The sequence below is a fragment of the Capsicum annuum genome, chromosome 12, assembly GCF_002878395.1.
Source record: "Capsicum annuum cultivar UCD-10X-F1 chromosome 12, UCD10Xv1.1, whole genome shotgun sequence".
Classification (NCBI taxonomy): Eukaryota; Viridiplantae; Streptophyta; class Magnoliopsida; order Solanales; family Solanaceae; genus Capsicum; species Capsicum annuum.
Genome location: NC_061122.1, coordinates 182761709 through 182768655, shown reverse-complemented (window position 1 = coordinate 182768655; position 6947 = coordinate 182761709).

Genomic DNA, 6947 nt, shown 5'->3' with positions numbered 1-6947 from the left:
TTTTATTCATCTAATTCTTGTGTAATTAATTACATGTTTTTTCCATTGATAATCATGGTTTCTTGCATGAACGCAAGTGGTTAATCTCCCTGACTATAGTTGTGGGAACCCTGTGGATTAGCTATGTAAAGTTAATGGGATATTCGTCTATTGTAGGGTTTATGCATGTATCTTAGTTTTCTTAACTATAATTTACCTTAGAGCTATTGTAAAAGCTTGAGGATAGCTTGTATTTGCAAATGTCCTCACAAGGGAGTTTGTGATTGAAAAAGAGGATTAAGACAGTAATTTGAGATTCACCTCTATCATACTATTTCATCATCTAATCTAATCACTTGAGAGTCATAAGGTAAAAAGGAACTGAAGTCATAGACAAAGAGCAATAAGGCGACGCCCTAAGACTCACAAGGTAAAAGTGAGATTTGCCAATATATTTACAAGATAGTTGGTGTAACATCACATATTTTACTTGTACTTGTTCTAATTATATGGAAATTGGTATAGCCTTGTGCTATAGGTAACGGATGAGATTTGTTATGCAAGTATTAATGGTGTAGATAGAATTATAGATGTTGCCTGTACATTTTAATGCGATGCGACCGAGTTAATGTTGATATAACTATTTAAACTTGGGATAGTAAGCTAGTATTTGAATCTGAAGTTTAAAGTGACCAAGTATGTATAAGTTGAAGGTTAGATTAAAGGGATTAGGAGCTAAAAATGGAACAAAATATTGAGGTGTTTGCTTGACTTAATTAAGCTAGTAGGTGAGTCACCTACTTGAGCCATTTCAAAAAAAAATTATGGACCCATGGCTATGGACCAGATTTGGGCCTATACTAATATATTCATTTGGGCCTAAATTGAATAAAAGAGGAAAAAATGGATAAATGGCCCAACACACAAATTTACCAAAGGCCAAAGTTAATTGATCAAAAAATATGAATTTAAGTAAGTAGGTGTATCACCTAATTTGTAAATTTTAGCAGCTTGAACCCTTAAATAGGTGTATCACCTACTTGGACTAATTTATGGCTGAAAATGAGGTCACTAAGAGAAGTACTAGAGGGCCCAATATAAGATCAATGATACTGGCCATTCTACTCATTTTAAACACAATATTCACCGTTTTAAATTTTACCTTTCTCTCTTTCTTAACAAGGATAAGAACAGCAACCCTAAAATTCGTTCAAGGGTTCTTGAAGAAACACTCACCTTTGCAGCCCAAGGTAAGTGAAAACACTTTAGTTTTTGTTTAATTATCTCATGGAAGATTAGGAAAAGATGTTATAATTTTTTAATTATAAATATAAGGAAGAATATAGAACTAGCAATCTTCCCACTTTCCTTTGACATTAAGGAACTTCTCTTTTATTCTTTTGTTTAAAGTGTGAAGGAATATTTAAGTTCTTAAAGAGTTCAATTATAATAATTAGTTACAAAATGAAGGTAAGGTGACTTCTCCATTTTGTTCTCCTTGTATGTGTATTTGAAAGAGAATTATGGATGTGTTGTTACTGAGAACTCAAGAGATGATGAGTTGAATAATGGATTACAACAAGAAAATAGATTTGGGACTATTTTGTAGACTATTTTGTATGTATATGTTCTAGGTAACCAGGATGATGTTGGGGAAATGTTAGACTAGTTTTAATTGGAATATAAAATAAAGGTGTAGTAGTACACCACCGAACAAATTATTGCATTTATTTACAGGCCAATTTATTTTGCGTGTTGTTTGGAGGGTGTAATGAAGCTGAGGTGGTTTCAGTTATCTTATAAGGGCATGTATGGTATGTGGATGTAATTGGAGGGGAAAGGGGTTAAAATAACTCCCTTGATTGATAGATTACGTGTTTACTGCCCGCTGATTATTTTGGTGAAGTTAAGTAGCCCAAATGAATTGATTATTTGCTAATACTAGTTTACCATATATTCTGTTACAGATAGGTAATCTAAAATGCTAGAAGTCAAGTCGGGTTAGTTTGGGAGTTAAATAACCAGGTATGTAAGGCGTGCTCTATTTTGTACTCTTTGGCATAAAATCTAACACTTATAGCCAATGAACTTGTCCCCATTCTCTAACATATTAGAACACCTTTATACATTCTGATTATGAAACCTGCACATCTATCTTCACTATAAAATTTTAGGAGTTCTCCGTCCGTTTAGATAAGACCCATGTATTATTTTTATCTCCTATACACTTTATTTATGTGCCAATAGCTCCCTACCTTATTGTTTTTGCATTAAGTGTCCATTTATATGTCTCATATTAGTAGATTATTTGTTCAAGGTACCAAAATGTTATGACCACCAAGGTAACAAGCTAAAAGGATAAATAAAATAAGTAACGCAAATCTGTAAAACGAGTGGCAGCTCAGGGGCATAAGCCTAGCATGGGCCGATATCGATACCTCTATATGTGGGTGGCAGATCAGGGGCAAATTGTAGTATAGGTCGATCCCAATCTTTATATTTAGGTGGCAGCTCAGGGGCATAAACCTAGTATGGGCCGATCCTAATTTATCTATTTACCACTGATCAACTGCTCATTTGCATTATATATGGCTTACAAAGATTATGAATTAAGAAAGGTAAAAATAAAGAAAGGAATGTAATGTATATAGTCCTACAAGTACATATAAAGGTGGTCTACTAGAACTACTTATACACTTGCATCTGATTTCTATTGAGCTCTTGTATCATGTGTTGTTACCTTCAGCCTTACATATTTAGTACATATTTTCTTACTAACGTCCCTCACGGGGGACCTGTATTTCATGCTGGATGCATATGTAATTCAGCTCATACACCTTACTAGTAGGAGTGCAGGCTGTTCAGTGACTATTGGTGAGCTGCAGGTTGATTCAGAGCTTTCCAAGCCTGTTCCATATATTTTGGTATTGTGCAGTAGGTTAAGAGTAGGGCGGGGGTTTTTCCTGACCCTAACTAAGCCTATGTATCTTTTAGAGGCTTTGTAGACTAATGAAAAGTTATGGTAGTGTCATACTTTTAGACGTGGTGGCCCCAATGGCCAAGTGTTGTATATATCAGTTTGTGCTTGCATGTGTAATTATTCTTATCGATACATAATATCATGTTTGTTAGAACCTTTGGTTGTCATAGTTACATGCATGGGAAGTACAAGGTTATGATTTTGTTCTCTCAGGCCTTTACGGCTAAGGGTGCCTGTTCGCTCCAATAGGATTTCAGACGTGATAGTTGGTAATAAATATCTTATTGACTATATATGCAACAAACAAAATAGGTGGATTGAACATAAGAAATTTATAGAGTTGAGAAGTCAGGGGGAACATAAGCCTAGTGTTTCGTCTTCTATTGTATACAACTCAAAGCATTCAAAATTTGGTTACTAGTCACTGATAATTCTAAATTCCCCCATTTACTTTCTGCACTGCTCGTGGATTTCATCAATTTAATCAACTGTTCAACATTTTCCATGTGGTTTCAATCCCAACCTAGTTGGGTTACTATATTTGGCATCAACCACGGCATACTTCTTTTGGATGGTAGTTTTGGGCGACATCAAATTTTGGCAATGTGACCGAGGAAAACTATTTGAGTGTTTAATTGAATTGGTAAATTTCATGAGTTTTATTTTTCAATTTTTATTTGGCATAAGCTAGTGTATGTCAAACACTAGGAGAATAGGCAATCCATTACTCCCTTTTGATTTATAGATAGAGAGAATTCTTCAAATACCAAGAAGAATGCCAGGACAAGTTTGTGATAGGGTTCAAGAGCCTCCATAAGTTGATCATAACATGGCAATTCGATGTGCTCCATTTGATCCACAGAATGTTAAAGATTTATAGATGCAACAACTAATAGTTATTTTTAAGAAAGAGAGAAGAGCATCCAAAGAGGAAAAATTAGCTTAAGAGGTTGGGTTAGCCTAGCAAAGAGGACTAGCCAGGACTAGACAAATAGCTAAGCATCGAGATAGAGTTCAAATAGGTAGAGCTCTATCAGTTCCTGCATATCGTAACTTACACCTATATGATGATTAAAAAGATATGCGTTATGTTAAACCTGCAGAGACAAGATCCATCATTCCTCTTTCTTTACCCCCTAATGTGAGGTTTGATGTTACAAGTGCCATGATCCAATTATTGAACTTAAAGGGTTTATTTTTGGGATCAACTACTGATGATGCAAACATGCATCTGTATAATTTTACTAGGATATACACATTATATACTATTTTAGGGGTGGATCATGAATCTTTGATATTAAGGTTGTTCCATTTTCATTGACAGGTGAAGCATCACTATGATTCAGGGAACTTCTAAGAGGCTCAATCACTACTTGGAATGAGTTGCATAAACAGTTTATAAATAGATTTCTCCATCTTGTAAGGATGTTAATTTGAAAGATGAGATTTATAAGTTCAGACAATTACCTATAGAATCCTGGTATGAGGCGTGGTTTATATTCAAGAAGAAGCATAGCATGGTACCTAATAACAGAATCAAAGGATCAAATTTACTTGAAATCTTCTATAGAACATTGAAAGTCAGTTTGAGAGCAATGGCAGATATAATTTTGAGAGTTGTATTCATGCATCTTCGATGGGATATTATGCAGGATATGTTGGATGATATTTTACTGCCTCCATTTTGAAGACTTGAACCTTTGACCCAACTTCACATCGATCTTCCAGATTAGCTCCGTGGGTAAAAGAGTCTGCATCAATAGGCCATTCCTTTACTTCAGAAGTTGAACATCTTGGCCTTTGATGGATGGGGATCCGTGTGCTCTTTTGGAATGGCAAACTCCAAAATACAAGAGTCAGACTCCACCTCCCTACAATCTTTCATTTGGTCAAAAGTATGGATCTTCATCACATCCTCTATGCCTAATGTTGAAAAGTGGGTTGAACGAGGTCCAACACCAAATTTTGGGTTAACTTTCTCTGAAGCATTATCACTTTGAAATGAGCTAGAATCATCACAAGTGGTTTGCTTTGATTCTTCTCTTGACTCTAAGCACACTTCTTTTATTTTGTTTTTTTTCCTTACGTGAGATAGATTGTTGGAAATCCACTGAGGAATCTTTTCTACCAAGCTCATCATCATAGCTTGGTTTCTCTTCTTGACCTATCTCCTCTTGGGAAATGGGTGGGGTTGTGAGGATTTTAAGAATTATTTCCTTGCATTGACACTTGACCATTGAAATACCTCATAGGATTTATGCAAGTCCTTGATGTACTCCCCCGTTTCTTCCACTTGGTCCAAAATAGCAAGTAACCTTGTGTCACATCAATTGGACTCGGTATATTGCTCCTTATCCTTTAATCATAAGACCTGTCAAGCTCATAAGAAGAACTAGCAACTCGATTAGTATAACAGGGGGATGGGGTGTTTGGACATTCATCTCAATATCCTTGTAGGAGTCCACACATATAACAATCATGCTCCCGATAGGATTGGGATGGAGTTCCATCTCTCTCCAATGAGCATATTTATAATCTCTCTTGAAGTATCGTCCATCACAATACGAACATGGGGGGTCACGAAATGATTTCCAACTATCCAACCCATACTTGTTAGAAGATGCCATAAGGAAAATTAAAAATAAAAATCTACCTACAAAGAAAAATCACAAACACATATATACAAGTTTGAATTTAAGCAAGTATTCTAAAATTCCCAACTAACTTAATACGCCACATTATTCCCCAGCAATAGCTCCATTCTTGATAACGCTCAACTTATAAATCAATTTAAGTGTAATGCGGTCATCATCAATATATTTACCCAACCTTGGAGTCGAGGTCGAATACATAAGGAACAATGTGAGTGGAAATTAAGTTACTTCAAAATAATAGCTACAAGTTAAATCCAAACAAATGATACAAAGAGATAAAATGGGGGAGGTGACTACCTATAATAATATTTCTTTTTTGGTTTTTCTAGTATAAATTTGGGGCTACTAATAATTAGATTTGTAACAATTATGTACGGGTCTTGGGATTATGCATTCCTAAGGGAGTAACATATGAGAGTTAATAATCCACATCAATTTAGTAAGTCAAATATGGGTAGGCTTGGTTATAGATTTTGATGCTAGTCTTTCAACAAAATACCAAACTCTAACCCATTGATTCTTTCGAATACCTAATAGGTGTGTTCAATAATTGATGACCTCAACCTCAACCTCAATCTAGGCAACCCTATTTCTAAGATAATACCTATGGCATAGTCAACCTCACATTCACCCTTATGTCTAAGATAGTAAAAATTTAGCAAACTACACGTATAATTGTCTATCATTGCTTTGGTCCCCACATCCCTCTTTTAAGGATGATATTGTTTCCTAAAGTTCACCCAAAACTCTTCTTTCAAAGATGTCCTTGAACTTTCTAGAGCTTGGAGCTTTGACTTATCAAACCCATGTGGTTATTTGGAGCTTTTACCCATCAAATCCCAACCAAACTAAATTAGCAACAATAGAACCCACAAACATGAACTACTAAATAAAGTCTTAACAATAAAATACACACACACTTTAACCCCTATTCACACATAACCCCAAGAGAGAGATTTAGCTACAGGTAGGATAAATAAGCATAGATATACCCATAGTCTCCATTGAGATAAATTTTTGAAGATTTAAGCGAATGTTACTTCAAACTTGGCTCTCCCATAATATCAATATTGAAAGTGAGCAAATCTTCCACTTAGAAAGTCATCAATATATTGTTCACCCAAAATTTATACAATATTTTCTACACCCAAAAATGGAGGCTACAAAGTCTAGAGCTAAGCTTAGAAATTTTGGGAAGATGAAAATTACTCTATAATGCTAGGGTTTGAGTTATTTTTTAAAAATTAGGATTAGCATGTGCAATTATAGTTGTGCCCTTGGGATGAAATCCCCTACTAGGCCGCGATTGCATAGGTCAGGCTGCGACTTTGGCC